Below are 18584 nucleotides of genomic sequence, written 5' to 3' on the forward strand. Positions count from 1 at the left end.
ATCATTTGAGGGCAGTAAATACGCTACACGTAGCCTTGAAAATGTGATTTCAGGAGTTCTCAAAGTGTTTTGATGTGGCCGAAGACTAAATAGCCTTGAAATGTGATGGGTTGCTACAAGCCTACAAACAATAAAAAACACCTAAATAAATAAAGATTATTTCGCTGTGGAAAATAGTAAACTCCAAAATTTGTGAAAGTAAACTCACTCACTGTGAGTTAACTTCCATCTCTAATTCCGTTTGCAACCCTGAAGCACACCAAAGATGAAATTTCATTCTGATAAATTTATGAAAAATAAATAGTTTCTCATTACATCGTATGAATGAAGATCTAAGAAAGCAATGAACAATTCATATCTATTGTCCATAGCTACGATCTGAAATGTGGAGGATTGAAGTGCAACATAACCTATATTCGTCTCGAGAAATATTTTCCTAGCATCTGTACATTGACCAAAAAGCTTCCCTCCGTTATACTATTAATGAGCTCAATAATTCAACATGAGATGCGACCAAACATGCTCCAATAGATCCACCATTCTATACCAAATATCCCTGAAAGGATTAACTTGTCAACGAACTGAACAATAGTTGTGTCAACAAAACTTGCAAATCAATTCTAGTCGAGGCATCTGCAAGAAGTGCATAAGAGAACAGATATATTGCGTCGTTGGCATAACCCCTTTACATGCACAATATGGCTTGACTGACCATCTTGATTCACTTTCTGTCAAGAACTGTGCCTTTGCTTGAAGGGTATACATAAGCTTTATACTCTTGATCTTTCACGTGAAAATTCCTGTAAAAAACATATCAAAGTCCTAAATATCAAACTCATGAAATCTGATATTGTGTCAATCCTAGATCTCAAGATATACATATTTTAGGAGTTTATATTGCTCGTAGGAGGACGTACCCATTTTCTGTAGCTAAAATCAGCTTGAAAAAAAATGATTTTCAGAAGGTTTCTTGAATGACTACAGCCTAATTTCATAATGTCCTTTGAAGCTTCAGCTAGATATTGTTCAACCGTTCAAGGGAATCCAATCCGAGCACAACATCAGCAATGGTACATAGAAGAAATCAACAGAGCAGTTGAACTAGTCTTGGATCCAATAAGAGGAAAAGGAAATAAAGGTATAATTGGCATATACAAAAAACAACGTTAAGAGGACACTTCCAGCAAAATTGCCTAGTAATAAACATAGTTATAGACCATTTACAAAGTGTCACTTACTTATTTGCGTTCACCTTGTCTTGGTTGCCACAATTTTTCAGTCCTTCCCTTCTTTATCCTTTCCATGCTCAGCACTCGTTAGGCTCTTCTCTTCTATTTATTTGGCTCCACCTTCCATTTTTTCGATGGGTGACATCGCGAACATAAATGGCACTCCTGCACCAGAATACTTCATCAGCCTAATTAATTTGATCAGGTACAAAGAGTTGAAAAATAAGATAACCACCATGTCTAATACAAAGAGAAAAAATACAGATGAAGATAAAAAGTGTGTTAGGACAAAATCAAATAAATTTGCAGGTACGACCAAAGAAAGTTAAGTTGCTACCTTTTGGGTCTCATTTCATTTTTTGAGGGGCATTTCATGCGCCCAATTAAATATAATGGAAGTGTTCTAGAGTTGCGGCATATGAAATCGATTTGACAGTTAAGAATTCCAAAGGGAGAAATTTATGAGAAAACCACAACTGTTGCTCTCAAAATGGAACCGATTTGATTGGCTCTTATAGTTGTTAGGTTACCCAGGCTCACCAAACAATCCCCAACTATTAAGTGTTAAAGAGAGAGCAGTTACCTTATGCAGTATTCTTGTGGTGCATCTGCTATCCATCTCTTGGCAAAAGTGGAATCGTTAACATCAAGTCAAAGTCGATTATAGTCCTATATGGAGGTCCTGGATGCATTATTCACACTAATTATTATAAAGAATGTGTATGTTAACAAACTGAGCAACTTATAAAAAAAAAACAATCCCAAAAGGAAGCATTGGCAAACATAAGTTCGATAATCCAAAAAATATCTTGGCGAGCACATTAGCAAGTGACCTGCACAATGGAAAAATATGTGTACGATTGATATGCACCTGAAATGCGGTGAACTTAATCTTTCGACATTAGAAATATCGATCCTGGTCCAACCATATATCTGGATGAAATTACTCTGCATCTTGACACCATTTCAAGATGCAGAGTACTGCTGGTACATCGAGATATAGATTCGAACACGATTGAGCACTGCTGGTAGGTCGAGATATTGTGCACGTGTGGTTACATTTCAAGTACAGTGATACAGTGAATGAGGATTGCCACTTATAATAACTGAACTTTGTCATTTTATAATGATGAGATGTTGGGTTCAGTAAGTTTCACCAAGAGGTTCCAAAAAAATTAAGAGTCAAGGCTACCTTTCCATTATGTGCCTTGGTTCCTTAGCTTTTGTTTAAAACGTCAAAACTTATTTTTCAGTAGAAACCAATCTATTATGGGTAGTCTCTATCTTGCTATGTCCCAAGCAGTGCAAGTATTTGGTCTCCCCATTTCCGCATCCGTTTTTTAGATAGCCTGTGATACGCACGTAAGAAGGCAAAGTTAGGAGCAAGTTGCACTGGAACAAAAAACTGCATCCCAGTCGATAGTGCCAGAACTGAAAGTAATCCATTAATTCAAATTTAGTAGTACCAAGTAATCCATTAATTCAAGAATGACAGGTGATTACATAATAACACCTGATAGTCTATCTAGATATATAATCACACTCCATAATCTGAACTAATGGTTTATAGTCACACTCTAAAAAATATCAGATATTTGGGGAAAGAGGTCTTAACTGTAACGTAATCTCCAAATCTATAAATTTTGTTTCTCAGTAAATATCATCTCAATCCTAACTGTAACACAATGAAATACACTGTATATATCATAACATACATGAACTGGAACATCTATGCTTACATGAAATGTATGCAGTAAGAATCACCTGTAATATGTATGTTCTGAAGATTAGATTCGAGTGCCTCAAACTCGGTGAAGCAGAAATTATGGGGAATAATCGACACAGAATAAGCATCAAGTGCGAAGAGTGAGGTGTTCCACCAAAAGTAAACTCTTTTTTCACTCTGTGCTGGCCTGAATTTGGATTTTGCAGTAGTCAATTGCAATTTCTCAATAGTGTACAAACCACCTTCTCGTAAGATTTTTGGGTATGATGGTATGTAATTCGTCAGTGGAACATTATTGAAGCTGTATATTGCAAATTTACAGAAACAGGGGGGGTCAATACCTGCTCGTCAACAATAATCATATCTACACTGGTAACGTCATTGGTGGACGTAAAATTCAATTCTTCCCAGTAACATGAACAGTAACGACGCTTGATTTTCCTTCGTCAAGGGATCCTAAACTCTTCAACTTGTCCTGGGTAACTGAAGATGGTACTTGCTGTGGTTTGATATCGATTTGAGATGCCATATCGTCTGTTCTTTATTCCGAATACCGAAAACTGGAAAACAAATTCATCAGAAACCCAATTCAAACATAGGAGCAGGAGACACAGTGCAGACCTAATGAATTTCTATAAAAAAATTGGCAAATTAAAATTAGGAAGGGCAAACCAAAAAAGAAAACAAAAATTTCTCATACGATTCCAAATCGTAAATTCAAGAAATTTTGGATCAATGAAACTAAAAATAATAACAGGAAAAAAATTGGATATAAAACGAAATTTGAAGCTAAAAAAATTTGGGAAATTAAAATTAGGACGGGCAAACCAAAAACCACAACAAAAATTTCTCATAAGATTCCAAATCGTAAATTCAAGCAATTTTGGATGAACGAAACTATGAATAATAACCGGACATAAATTTGAAGCTAGGGAAAGAAGACTTGCATGTTCGAATGGAACTGTTGTCGATTTCGATTGTGATTAGCCATTGTATAAATTAATGCAAGGATGAGCGTTTTGTTTTTTAAGTTGGAGGAAAAATTAAATATGGATTGAGAAAACCTTGATTGGGAATACCTACGAAGAGAGAATAGAATGGCATCTAGGGTTTATCATACGTTATGGAATCTGGAAATTAAGAGAAAAGGTTACTCGGGAACCTGAAGAGATGTGAATGGGAACCTGAATGAAGGCATAGATTTTTTTTTTTTTTTTTTGATAAAGTGCCCCTATTTTGAAATACACTAATAAAATTGCCCTCCGTTTTTTTGAACTTTTCAAAAGTGCCCCTTCTTTGACTGTTTTATTCAAAAAACGGCTAACGGTTTGTTAGGGTCGTTAAGTTCTAGCTGGCACCTGATAAAAGTCTTAAAAACCCACAGCAGAGTCGGTCTGAATAAGGCTGATTCGGCTGAGTCACCGACTTAGAGTTCAGCGAGTCACTGAGTCGACTTACTGAAGAATGAATCGGGCAGAGTCTTGTCTGCTTCTGGTGCTATTCCGACCATTTTCAGGTCTGTATTTCTTCTCACCTGCACAACCTAGCATACATCTAATTCACAACTCAAAACCTCTCTTGCAAATCCTGCAAAGCCAACTCCATTCAAATCTGTAGCAACACATAATTAGGCCATCACCAACCCACTTCTCAGTCAATTCCCATTCTAGCTTTCTACTCAATTTATCTCCCACAATCCATTCCTAAGCATACATCTAATCTGTTGCATCTTCAACAACATCTCCATTACCTTCTTTTATCTTGAACATCACACATCATACTCAACACCATCTGTTGTGCACTTACAACTTCTTCCTTGGGCTCAAACAAATCCTGCAATTGCACCTACTCAACACCATCTGTTATGCACTTACCAATTCTTCCTTGGGCTCAAACAAATCCTGCAATTGCACCTACACAACACCCATATGCAGCTTCACCAACACCTCAATTAAACATCACCAGCATCAACCACCAGATCCGTCATTCATAACCGTTAATCACAAGCAGATTCAAGAGAAACCCATTAACATCAATATCACCATCTATTTCCCTTCTCTGAACTCATCTGAATCTTCAAGACTAGCCCTCATTCTTCAATTCACAGTACCAGCAAACCCTAACTTCTCAAGAATCCGTGACATTTGATCAAATCATAAAAAAGAAAAATAAATACACAAAAATCCAAAAGCTCCGGTACGTTTAATTTAAACCCAACTCACCTCTTCTTCCTTCACCAGTATCAAATTTAGTTTCACTAGAATCAGATTCAGTTGCAGCTGCATCAAATTCAGCATAAACCCCTAAAATTGTTCTCAATTTTACTATCAACAAACCCGAATTTGGTTTTCCTCACCGCCATTATAAACAATTTCACCACCATAAGGTTTAGTATAAAACCCTAACCTTGATTTTGGTTTGTTGTAACCGAATTTGATTTTAGTTTTACCACCAAAATCAAACTAATTTTCTTATGATTTCCTTCAAACATCAACTTCACTGTTTTTGTCATCAACAAACCCTAACAGATGGAGACCAAAATCAAACCCTAATTGCACTCTTAACACCATATACAAATCCTAATAGTGAAAAAATAATTTGTTATTATTGTTGTCGAGATTTGAAAAAAGATTGAAAGAATGAGAATGAGAAGCAGAAGATGAAGGAGAAGCGGAAGAGGTGAGAGGGTGACGGGTTTCTTCAGTTCATCGCACCTTTCCCTTTTTTTTCTTTCTAAATATATCTCGACTGGTCAGAATTTCCAAGGACACGCCTGTAATTTTGATGGTAGTATTGACCGGGTAAACTGACTCTGACTAATTTTAGTGGACTAACATGAAACAAAACAGAAAGGGCACTTTTGAAAAGTTGAAAAAAACGGGGGCAACTTATTAAACCGGATTTTGAAAGTGGAGCACTTTATCAAAATTCCTTTTTTTTTTTGAAAAGTTCACCACTTCATTAAGATAAGAAACTTGAGATTACATTTGTAGGATATTTTGTTCCAATCCTGTCATTAAATACAATTTCTTGGATGAAGGATGGGCATGTGAATTCCCAGCTATTAGTTGTTATCGCAGTTGTGTTGTTGGTTTGGTTTGTGACTGCCTTATTTGCTAATCCATCGACTGCTTGGTTCGTCTCTCTCCAGGTGTGTGTGATTTTGTAGCTTGGTATTTCACTTAGGAGCGAGTTGATTTCTGCCAGCATGTTGTTTAGGTACCATGGTATTGGTTCCTTTTTTTGGATTAGACTGAGAAGTGCTTGTGAGTCAATTTCGAACCAGATTTTCTGTCATTGGTGTTGAGTAGCTATTCTTGCCACAGGTAGTAATCCCCATGTTTCCGCCTGAATTGAAGTGGTTATCCCCAGTGGTGCTGCCATTGCCTTCAGTAGATTCCCTTCATTATCTCTGCATATGATCCCTGCTCCTTCCGGTCCCGGGTTTCCTTTGGATGCGCCATCTGTATTTACCTTGATCCAATTTATTTCCGGTGGAGTCCATCATATATAGATTGTTGAAGTAGTCGTTCTTTTCCTTTGTATTCTTGCAATTGTTGGTCCACTAGCCATGATTGGAGCCATATATTCCTGTGCTCGTTGATACTCTCCATACATTACCGTTATGATATTGAATGTTTGCCTTGGATGTTGTCGTTTCCTTTTGTACACTATTTCATTCCTGGCCGGCCATATGTGCCATACCGTGAAACTCAGTAACACTTTTTTTTTGTTCTGAGTATGTTTTGTGGAGTACGTCATGAACGTTGATTGGACATATGTGGTTGTTGGAGCTTGCTGGACTTTGTTGATGTTGATGTTGTGATCCTGCTTGTTGGTGTTGTCGTTGATGAATATTGTTTGTCTCCGAAATACTTGCTAGATGATTTATTATTAGTTGTCGAACTGAAGGCATTTAGCTGTGCGTTACCAACAATGAAACCCTTGTTTACGAATTTAATATATAGATCGTGGGACGTGAGGCAGGGATATCCATTGGATTAACAAAATCCAATATGTTATTCTAGGAGGGGAGGGAAGATCCCAGCCAGTAGTTGGAAATTCCAATGTATCCTGGCCGCTGGGTGACACACCGAACACTACTGCAGTATAAAGATTGATATTATGGAAAACTGAATTGTGTTGACTCGACGAGTTAATTAAAATTGATTGATTAACAAACAAATGTCAAGCAAAGAATTTGAACACAATAAACATATATTAAAGAACCAATATTTTTATATTATTCATTCTAAAACTAAACGAAGCAAAATAATACCAACATCTTCAGTATTTTTTTAAAAAAAAATTAATCAAAATAAAAAAATTTCTAAAAACAAAAACCACATTATTCGAGAGTTTCTTTGATAATCTGCTCAACTAAAACCATTGCATCTGGTACTCGTGTCGATAATCTGCTCAACTAAAACCATCGCATCTGGTACTCGTGCTGCAGCGTCAAGTTCCTTTTCTTTTAGAGGTGTCTCCCTGGGTATTTCTGGTGTGCCAGACACAGTTTCACCAACACGCTCATTCGAAGGAATGTGAGCATGGACACCATCCATTTCAACAGAAGCAGGAAGAGTAAGTTTTTCAACATGAACTTGAACTTCAGCTAACAGAGGCATGCCAGGAACCTTACACACACCATCAATAGTTATGGTGATCCTTAGATTTCTTGGTACAACCATTACTATCTTTGGAATTGTTTTAATCCTCTCGGTATTGTTCTTATTGAAACTAATTTTCTTCGTCTAATATATCAATCTATCTTTCATGGTGGTGTGGTTTGTACGAACTCTTTAATAATATATATATCATTGTTATAAAAAAGATATGCTGTTTGTCTCCATGATGACAAAAACTATCAGACGGACGACGTTTCGTATTGACCCGATCGGAAGGTCGGAAACTTCCGGATGGAGTAGTCATTGGACGGCTACCAATTTGTTTTAAAACACCTGTTACATAGATATATATATACAGTATACAGTCCAAAACAGTAAAAATTCTGTATTCATCGTTCCCGAATCTCTTTCTGCCCTAAACCTCTCTCCCTTTATCAGTGTTTTCCCAATTTCGGCAGCACACAAAGAAAATATAACAGTTAGCATAGGTGCTATCATTGACCCCATGGATTTCAGAGTAAGTGAAGCATTGGTTTAGGTCGATTACGATTTCGCGATTATAACCAAGTTGGTAGACGAAACAATTTCATCCAATGAAGAAGTAATCAGCAACCTAGCTCAAGATTAGGAGGTATATATTTCAGTATCTCTTCTAAAACCCTAATTTAAAAATCAATTCAGTAAGTAATTGCATTTTTTTTGTTTGAAAAAATAGGTTAGTTCTGATTTATCACCAGAAATTGTCAGACATGGGTCGACAATATTTCGAGCTTCAATTAGTTGTAAGATTTTGATTTATTTTTTGAGGTTTGCTTAGCAAAGGAGACTGCTCTAGGGATAGAAGTTGTGTAATTTTGATCGGTTTAGTTTGTTATTTTTGACACGACTTTGAACCCAATAACACCTTGGTACTGTGATTTTGTTTTTGTTCTTTTCTTTTTTGTTATGAATTATAGAAGGAAGGAAAAAAATCAGATACGATAAGCAAGATCCAAAAACAGAAACTAAGTAAAACCCATAGCTTATTTCACTGGATTATTTAGATTAATCAGTAAGATAAATGAATTTTTTTTTGCATCTGCAGTTATTTTTTGTCTTCCTAATGGTTAGTTTCGTCTATTTTTTTTGTATACTGCTAAAGGTCTAGGTATGAACCACAGTTTTGAATGCAATGAAGTAAGAACATTGGTAATCCAATCCTTCGGCTACACCTTCGGATATGCTTGGCGATCGCATTATGATACTGTAAAAGCCATTGGCTTAAAATAAGAATACAAATAAAATTGCCACTGTTTAATAGTTGTTTGCATTTGGTACCCATAAGAAATAACAACCTACTTCCGTAATTATCAGCCACATGGCTGAGCGTTTTAGGACTTGGCTAACCGATCTCATGCATTGTTCATTCGTGAACTCCCAAATTTTGGATTTCAAGCTCTAATTATGATTTTGTGAGGACCAGTCTAAAAATGGAAGGGTTTATTGTGTATGATCTTAACGGGTAACTAATGAGTTAGATGACGTCTGCACAAACAGTGACCGAAGTTCAGAGAGGAAAGAAAAGTATTTTTCTATGGTTTCAGCAGCGTACAATGATGCCTAGAGGATCCTCTTAAATGTGGGGTTTCAATCTCGCTCCTGCTGGTGTACTTTTGTGCACAAAATGTCTAAATTATACAGTTAGATAGTTAAATTTGGTGGAAGTATTTGGATATTCTTTGATCCATACTAACTATACAAAGACTGTGAATGTCAACCAGGAAGGTCCAGTGAAGACACAGACACTAACAATTGAAATTGTTTCAAATGAATTAATTTAGCTTTACCAAAAAATTATCTTTGTGACATTTAAATGAGAACCAACGGTCTTAAAGTGAATAGTTGGTTTTATCTCAAATTAATAGCTAAGGTGAGACTAGAGGTATTTTCAAAATTATTCTAATATGTATAAATTAATGTTATTCAGGTATATTGCAAGTGGAATGGAGATGGGGGTTGTTGTACACCAAGCTGAGCAAAATCAGAATTGGCTTCCAAAGATTAACTATGGTAAACCAGAAATGCCTTGTCTATATCATATTTTATCCGAACAAAAATTCAAACAACTTTTTTTTAGTGCTCCAGTTAAAGATCAATTGTTTCGAATTCTGTTGCAGTTTTACAGAATGTTACTTAACAAGTATCTTCCTTTACCGGTGTTTTACTAATTTAAAATTTTATTTCATGACTGAGATGATGAATTCTGTATCACACAAAATTTTTAAGAAGTACCATGGATCACCTTTGTATACACCGCCAGCTACCAGTACAAGTACGTGGGAACTTGCGAAAACAACAATTCTCAGGAATATCGAGCAGTATCCCGGTGCCTCCAAAGTTGCATTCTGATCATGAGGTGTCATGTAAGTAGTCTACAAACTTGAGTCAGCTAGGTGTATTTTCTATGTATCCACATTCATATATCATCGTTGATACTAGCTAGATGACTCTCAAAGAAAATGGTTCATGGATTTGATTCTTACAAAAGAACCATTATGTAATAAGCATTGAAAGTTTAGTTCGTTTTAACTTATTCATAATTACAACCAGTGAGGTTGTAAGTGTGGAAATATTGAAAGGTTATCTCGGCCCTTTCAATTCATAGATGTGGATCTCGGACCTATGAATGGGGATCTGTGAATCCACAGAAACGTCAGTGATTAATCTTGATTGGTGTGTGGATATTATCCATTGATTTGTTCTCTACTTTCGTCTTCTGGATTATTCGTGGTTCTATTGATGGAACCACCAATTTAAAAGTATCTATCCATGAAATCCTCTCATGATCGAACTTGAATATATTGAACTTGAAAATTTATAATATATTGAACTTGAAAATTTCAAACTTATGATTGAGAGGGCGGTTTATGCTCTTACGGACAAATTATAGTAACGGATTGATCTACGCAGATCTAAGTATACTTACAGTTAAGAACCTATGCAAAACATAAGGCATCATAAATTCATACTAACCAATGGATCTTCTTTTATGTACAGAACGCTCTGAAAGAAGTTGCGGAATTGCAACAAATGGAATCTCTCCATGTAAGAAAATCTTTTGGCTTCATATTTTCCCAATCTCTTCGTCACTCATCTTTTCATCTTAAGGTCTCCGGCTCCGCAATTTCATATACAAGCAGATATACTACTAACTGTTGTATAGGTGCATCCATGCATGGTTAAATTGTAGCCATTCACTGGAACTCCCGATTAGACTAGGATACTATTTGTACAATCTCAGATAAGTAGTGGGAGAGGGTAGAGGTCTGAAAGCAATTACTTAATGAATTATTGATATTAGGTTTCGGGGTTACTGTCCTGAGTTTGTCATTTAAAATATACTTTGATATTATGAAAATATTTGCTTTCTTAAATGTATGCGTCGGTTACTTCTATTGATTTATCGGTTGATTCTGGAGCTTAGGCATGGATATTTGCTCTATGTTATCTGGAGATCTCAATTTGGACGATTGCTCCTCAACTGCAAGGGCTGTGGGGTGAGGTCCAGTGGAAAAAATGACGGAGCGTTTGAGGGAGACATCTTCAGCTTCTTTAGAAGGGGTATGCACTGTGAAAATGGGTTGGTTCAGCTGATGCTCCTTTATTACATCATATACAAGGTACTGTGAATGGGTGTATGCGTCGTGCCAACCATGTCTGACAAAGAAAGCTCATTGATATCATTGTTAGTTAATTAATCTACATTTTTCAACAGTTGGAATATAGACAGCTTAGGGTTCACTTTTTAGTATTAAAAGTATAGATGTCCTGCTACGTTGATTATCTTCATGATCATAAACATATCTGTATAACTATATGTTAACCATCATCCCTGAACGACACTAATTTTACAAGCGGTAATTTGTAGTTGGTGGTTAGCGGGGAAGTTACTTATGAACGCAAAGAAATGGCTAGGTACCGTTACTAGGTCTATCTGCATCTAGAGGGTGTCACTTAAACACAGAATATCATTTTGTTGTTGAAAAATTGATAAGCTAATCATTAATTGAGTGGGGTTTTGTGTTGCAGGTTTTACACTCGGGTGAGGGTCCAATACATGGTATAACGTGGGGAACAAGCCTTATTGCATGGGATAATTTATCCTGGGATTAAAGTATATGACACAACAAATGATTAACACATCACATTTATGGAGAGACAACAAGAACCCTACGTCTTGAGGTCTTGCTACCTCACCTAGATTGGCAGGTCTGCAAAATGTACACATATTATTAATATATTTGTGGTAAGTTCATGCTAACAGCGTTCTTGGTACCTTTAGGACGATACTCTCTTGGTTATTGGATGGGGTACTACATCAGTAATGATTGCTGCAATAAGGGGGTGCACTTAAACAGGCATCAATGGTACACAAAGTATGTGGTCTTCTCCAGTACGAAGCAGGTTGATACTGTGGCATCTTTAAAAACCAGTAATTCCATTTCAGGAATCGCACCGGTGATGCTTTGGTTGTCCTTGCTTATATTCAAAAAGATTGGGAAAAGGAATTTAGTAGCACCAGTCTATCACGCCAGGTAATTCCTTACCACATTCACGTGCTAATGCCTAACAGATATAAATACTTAAGTGCAAGCACTATACCAACATTGGTATGCTGTTCTTCACATGCTTATTAGGGGTACAAAGACCAGAAATACGTATGGCCACATCTACAGATGATGAGCTTGCAACTGATGCTCTTAGTTCATGGTTTTGAGCATTAGTAAAGGACTACGCTCATGGTCATGCTTCTTTCTTGGTATTAAGCTTGCTATATTACAAGTATTTTGAGTTACCATTGTCTAAATGGGTATATGGTCCTTACGCTAGCAGTTGTAATGCTTGCATGGAAATGCAGGTAACAGCTATGTAGATGGTCAGTGGGGTGCTAGCTGGGGATGCACCGATGTACTACGTTGTGTCTCCTAAGGATGTCGTCATTGCAAAGCCTAGGTGAGTCGAAGGTACCAATGTGAAACGTTAGTGTTCAATAATACGGATTTTCTAACTGCTAAAGACAGTGACATGATCATTTTTGATCTTTACAAATGCTTCGGTGTCTGTTATTATTGTTTGAATGGCAGAAAGATTATCCTTTTTATGGTCCTTTTTGTTGAAGTACTTCATTTGAATAACTCGGCTCTTATTATTCTTTGTAGCGATGCGGAAGATCTTATTAGCTTGGCTTCTTCAACACGGGAATCAGGTGGAAGCATTGGCTGCGGTTGAGGCAGGTCAGATACCGACATAACTTCTTGATGAGGTACTTTAAATTCCTTGGATGGTTTGTTCCGAGGCTGTGATACTCATCTTATGCATTTCAGCTTTCTGAATGGACTTGATACAGAACGATTGCCACTGGATTGCTGTAGTTGTAATTGATAACGTTTATAGTTTCATGTTAACTTAATAGTTACTGTTATTGGCCTGCTTTATGAACCCACTATTGTCCATTTGATATTGGAAAGAAGATACGTTGACACCACAACTTTGTGCCCCGAGTTGTTATGTGTTTCTTCATCATGGATGAGGTGCAGACTACTCTCATTTGCAACTTCACTCTGTATTATCTTATTAATAACTGGGTTGTTTCTGATCGATGGGTTTTACACATTTCTCATCTTCGCCACATTCCTGAGATGCGCAATCAAATTTAGTAGACAGTATTATATCCTTGAGTATGTATATCTGATCTATGCATAGTAAACAAAGTATTATATCCTTGAGTCCGTGCTACTAAATCTGAAGGCTTTGCTTATAGTCCATAAACTTTGTAGGTGAGAAAATAGTGATAGTGGGTGGAACAGAAACCAGTCTGATCATCCATGGAAGAATGATCAAGTTTTTACCTATGTATTTGTGGAGAGTTATTCCATGAACATCAGTATTCTAGCATCAATAATGTTTATCAACTGCCGCTAAAGAGTACACAAGCACCAACAGTAGTGCAAACAACTCCAAGAACTCCAAGAATTGACTTTACCCCAGTAATACTTGCACCAGTTTGAAATCAAACAACCATAATACCCAGCTAATGGTTTTAAGTATTAGATTTTACGAACAAAGAGTTCGGACTATGGCTTCAGTGTTAGTTGGTTTTACAAATAAAACCAAAAAAAATACACGTCTGATGGGTATATTATCACTATGCTGCATTCATATTCTTGATACCGTCTATGAGAAACAAACATTCTTATGTTATCATATTTGCAGGATGAGCTAATTCCTTTAAATAGCATGATGAAACAAAGGCTTAAGTGGTGTTCAGAATTGTATTTTTTTCCTTACTGTTGATGATCAGGTAACCTAATTCAATACATATTATATTTCAATCCATCCTGACCCTGGATAATATGTTTATTTGTATATAAGTGATACCGTTTTATAAAACAGTAAAATCTTAGATACTGTCTTTGATGCTTATCATGCTATCCCAACCTAAACCTTTGTTAGGATTCAACTGTGTTGACTAAGTTAGGATTCAATTACTATGCTGATGGGTATATTATTACTAATGGGAATGGGTATGTTTCCTCTTGATTGCTTGACTCCTTAATCACGATTTTTTCATTATGGATCTCTTCTCATTAAGATCTTCGTGTTGTTTGATTGGTTTTCTACTAACTAGACAGTGGGTAAGATTTACGGCAATAGACTACCACTTTCAATGTATCAAGAGATATTCGGGTTTTCCCATTATTTCTCTCAATCTATTAAATTATTGTTTTAATTAGCTAGGCTTATGTATTGTATCTAATTAACAATTGTAAATAATCAGTTATTGTTTGAATTAGGATGAAAGACAACCTCTAAAAATATATGTTATTTTGCTATTGTATCTCATTTGGGATTCTTCAATGTGTATGTGACCTGGGATTCTTTTATTATTTTAGTAATAGTTGGTTGTTTGTTTTGAGTATTACCGCATCTTTAGCATTTTTTATATAAAAAATTTAAGCGACAAACTAATGATGTTGGACTTCTCTTTTTCTGATATGATAGGAAGTTTTAAATGGAACTCTTAGTATCCAGGCCACAGTTAACTTAATTATTATAATTTAGACATTGGTCAAGTAAAATACCTACAAAAATAAAGAATCACTTTTATGATCAGTGTTAATTTCTTTCTTTTTTTCCTGATTAATATGTCATTAATGCACCAAGTTTTAGTTGTGAGTGATTCTTTGTTAGCATGGATGATTCTCTTAGGTATTCAGATACGGTTGTAGAACACACTTGACTACAACAAATACTTTTGGTGTAAAAGATTCTGTGAAGTATATGGGTCCCAGTGAGATCTTTGAATTCGGGTTCAATGACGAGGATGCCAGGTTGTTGCCGCAAACTATGCAACCAGATTTTGCAGGCAATTTACAGACTTCTGACTTCGCAAAAATACACCAGAATATATTTAACGGGGCATATGTTAAGAAAAGGTGTTGTGTTTGATCAATCCTAAGGATTGGATTAGGTGATGTCGTTTCCATTCATCAGAGGCGAATGTGAAATATGGAAGCATGTCCATGGAGTTGAATCAAGAAGAAAATTTATCATAAAGCAACCTGTTAGCTGGATTTGCTTCATTTTAATTCGGTAAGTTACAAAGCGTCAGTATACTGAAAATTTCTTTTTCTCCATGTACAGGTAGTGGTGCACCGTTGTTTAATCCAACATGGTCAGATACTCAGACGTGACTGAATATAACCCTTATGATGAACAAAACCCTCAAAAGTCTTTAATCCACTCTTAGCACTCCCATACCTTCTGTAATCGGCTTTAGAGCCCAAGTAAACCTTATATACCATTGGTCAAAACTGGTGCCTCTCATATAGAATTTTTATAAGCAACTAACTTGATCACTTCTTATCTTTTCTCAGAGGTGTTTTTTCGCGTTTATGTCATCCTTTCTTTGTTTTGCTGAGCTTCTTTTTTCTTTGAATTAAGATTTAATTCCAGAAGATGTTGAACCAGGTAAATTACTTGCAATTAAGCTGGGTTTGCTGAAAGATATGCCCAATTTTCGAGAGAATGCTTGCATGAAGTTCACTCAGCAGCATGTTATTTTTCTCCTTCCGCAGGTCTATTGCTCTAGAATATGAATAACTTGGTTAGCTTTTTGTTCCTTAACTCTCTTATCAATCTATTATAATAATATATCTGGAATTTAGATGGATATTTCATTGTTCTTAATTGGCGAAACCATTTGATGGAAATGGAATAAATGAAAGATGATTCCATTCACCTATCTATAATAGTTGCTAAAGTAGTCATCCATGCAGACATAATTTTTTATAATGATTTATTACTTCTCATGAGGTGTATGAATTATCGATCAGGATGTGAAGCTTCTACATGTTAGATAACACTTCTTAAATCAGCTAAATACCTGACTTGCGGATTCAAAGAACGAAGTATTTCTTGAAGTATTGTTAAATGCATGATGTTATTTGTAAATTACTAACTGTGAAGGGTAAGTTTTTTTTTTTATTTCACCGTCTACAGGTAAAAGACATTGATGCACATGTCTATTACTTTACTTTCACAAAACATTTCTTCATGAAATCTGAACTCTAACCAAGGATCCCCAGCTGCAAGTCGGTAGATCAATTTTATCATTTCTATATTTACAAAGTTGCATCATTTCCATGTTCTCGGAGTTTTACTATTTCAGTTCCATATGTAGTATATATGTATTCTATGTAACTAGAAGTCAAATAACCATTTAAGTTATGTCGATCTCATGGCTGGACCTTCTGGAATCCCTCACTGTTTAAACTGACCCATCCACAAGTATGAATCTGTGGCGCAATGGTAGCGCGTCTGACTCCATGTCAGAAGGTTGCGTGTTTGAATCACGCCAGGTTGTGTCGACTGTCATACTGCTTTAGTTCTTATGGTCTTACTGCTTTTGGTTGAACATACAAGTTAATGATGAATATATCACAGTCTTATTATTTTAGGCTTCATGAATATATACTCTATTCGTTTGTAGGTATCTTAGAAATTCACCTAATTGTTTGCCTTAACACTGAGCATCTCAATGGCTCCATCGAACACCATTGATATTCCCGTTTGGGATCCAACCAATTAACTCACCGGTGCGTATGAATAAATCCAACATGCTGAAATTACATGATTTGGAATTATGATTAGGTAAACTGGGTTTTTCGAATGGGAATGAATGAAGAATCAATAGTTGGTCTCTCACCACCTCCACCAGACCAGTTTTGATGGGATGTAAGTACTAAGTAAACCCGAATTCTCTCATTTTCTACAAACTTGATAGTGGTGTCACAAAGCTCTATCTTCTTATAAGTTATATAAGAACCAACGCGTCGCTACTCCACGGAGAGGGAACAGGAAGGAAAGAGTGTATAGAGCCGGGGATGGTGAGTTTTGGCTTCTTTGTAAAGCTAATATTCACTTCAAATTAGAGGAGGGCATGTCTGAGACTGGAGTATTTCACTCTCATTCATTTTTAATTGGGAAACTAAATTTGTCCCTACAAGTACTTTCTTCTCTTTCATCTTCCGATTTTACACTTCAAAGAAATTTGTGTGCTTTCAGTTTCTAAGAGTCTCCCATCTCTGTATATGAGTATTATTCTTCTTCTTCTTCAAAGGTTTCTATGGTTCTAAAGGTCCCAAATATACTTGCTAAATATATTTAGTCTTCATTAGCATCTTGAGTTGTGCATATTCTGAGACAGCATTTCCAATTATCATTGGATACTTCATCATATTATAATAATCAAAGTATCAAATTCATATCTGACGGATTAGCCAATGAGTCTCAAAAAGTATGTACAATAACCTGATCATTTATTATCTCAAAGCTTCTTAAGCAAGTTGTTATTTATTCTCATTTGGAGTCTGACATTCTTTGGCTGTTCAGGATTTTAGAAGCGATAGACCATTTAGTCATATCATTACCATAAGTATGTATGTATGCTTTCAGTCCTTACTCCTGCAATCCTTCCATTGATGTAATAAGTTATTTTCTTTTGATATGCAGCTCAAAATGTTGAACCATACGGGTGTCATGAAACATAGGGTACTGTTGAGTTTGAAAATATGTCGGATGTTAAATATCGAGATGCTTATTGTCAGAACCCGATGAGATGCAGTCATGTATTGCAATTGGTAAATGCCTAAAGGTTGTTAGCTTATACTTTTTTCCTTTTGTTGTCAGTTTTTATGACATCTCAAAATTTCCCTTTGCTTTTTTATTCGTCACTTTGGGAGAAGCAGTACATGAAAAAAGTAGAAATACAAGATGATCCATGTGTATTTCACTAATTTAGTTGGTGTTGGTATTCCTTTTTCATGTAGGATTATGGTCATCATGTTAACTCCAAGAAGTTTACCTTTATTGCTGGATTTCTATCCTTTAGTTGGAGATCCAAAAGTACTTGACATATGTATGTAATCTTTGCTAACATCTACAGCAGTGCCCGTTTCTGAATCAACATCTTAAATTTTTGATGGGTACATTACATTTGAATGTTTAAAAAATATTTTAGCGCCTGAGAATATCAACTGATTATGGAATCTATATTATTTGAATCCATGGTAGGTTGCGAGAGTAAGAGATCCTTTGTAGTCATTGGCTTTGAATCTTTTATTGGATTTTGTATAGGTTTTTTTTCTTCGTGAATTATCTTTCATCCACGAGTTTCGGTTACCTCATGATTACAAGGTTCCTCCCACATCAAAGAGAAAAATAATGCCTCAAATAAGAGAAAATGTTAGCTATTGTAAATTTGCGATAAAATAAAATAAGAATTCGCAGAATGAAATGTGTAATGACGTACATTTAGAGTAGGAATTACTGTGTAGTCCAGTTTTTCATGACCCAGTTAATGGCTAGTCCAACCGTGAAAAACATTTATTCCCTAGTAATGATTATTTACTCTCTAGTCCAAAAACTTCGTGGAGATTATAAAGTGAATTTCTAAATGCC

At 35.9% G+C, this 18584-nt stretch overlaps 2 long non-coding RNA genes across 20 annotated transcripts; one reads left to right on the forward strand and one right to left on the reverse strand.

Annotated features, from left to right (window-relative positions):
- Positions 1 to 255: 255 nt before the first annotated feature.
- Positions 256 to 5653, reverse strand: LOC113276116. Of its 9 annotated transcripts, none has more exons than XR_003323999.1 (6): positions 4414 to 5653; positions 2994 to 3515; positions 2101 to 2578; positions 1813 to 1911; positions 918 to 1394; positions 256 to 800 (listed from the first exon to the last, which is right to left on the reverse strand). It is a non-coding gene; the product is annotated as an uncharacterized LOC113276116 (long non-coding RNA). The 9 variants fall into 9 exon arrangements; XR_003323996.1 differs by having other exon boundaries at positions 4314 to 5653; XR_003323997.1 differs by having other exon boundaries at positions 2994 to 3142; positions 3297 to 5653.
- Positions 5654 to 7980: 2327 nt separating this feature from the next.
- Positions 7981 to 18288, forward strand: LOC113276117. 11 transcript variants are annotated; one of them, XR_003324005.1, is made up of 13 exons: positions 7981 to 8214; positions 9550 to 9985; positions 10620 to 10667; positions 11047 to 11242; positions 11652 to 11831; positions 11905 to 12157; positions 12481 to 12575; positions 12782 to 12885; positions 13836 to 13923; positions 14832 to 15215; positions 15594 to 15729; positions 17637 to 17778; positions 17954 to 18288. It is a non-coding gene; the product is annotated as an uncharacterized LOC113276117 (long non-coding RNA). The 11 variants fall into 11 exon arrangements; XR_003324006.1 differs by lacking the exons at positions 17637 to 17778; positions 17954 to 18288 and adding an exon at positions 15959 to 16107; XR_003324009.1 differs by lacking the exons at positions 17637 to 17778; positions 17954 to 18288 and adding an exon at positions 11491 to 11537 and having other exon boundaries at positions 15594 to 15856.
- The last annotated feature ends 296 nt before the right edge of the window (positions 18289 to 18584 follow it).

The sequence above is a fragment of the Papaver somniferum genome, chromosome 4, assembly GCF_003573695.1.
Source record: "Papaver somniferum cultivar HN1 chromosome 4, ASM357369v1, whole genome shotgun sequence".
In the NCBI taxonomy this organism is placed as follows: Eukaryota; Viridiplantae; Streptophyta; class Magnoliopsida; order Ranunculales; family Papaveraceae; genus Papaver; species Papaver somniferum.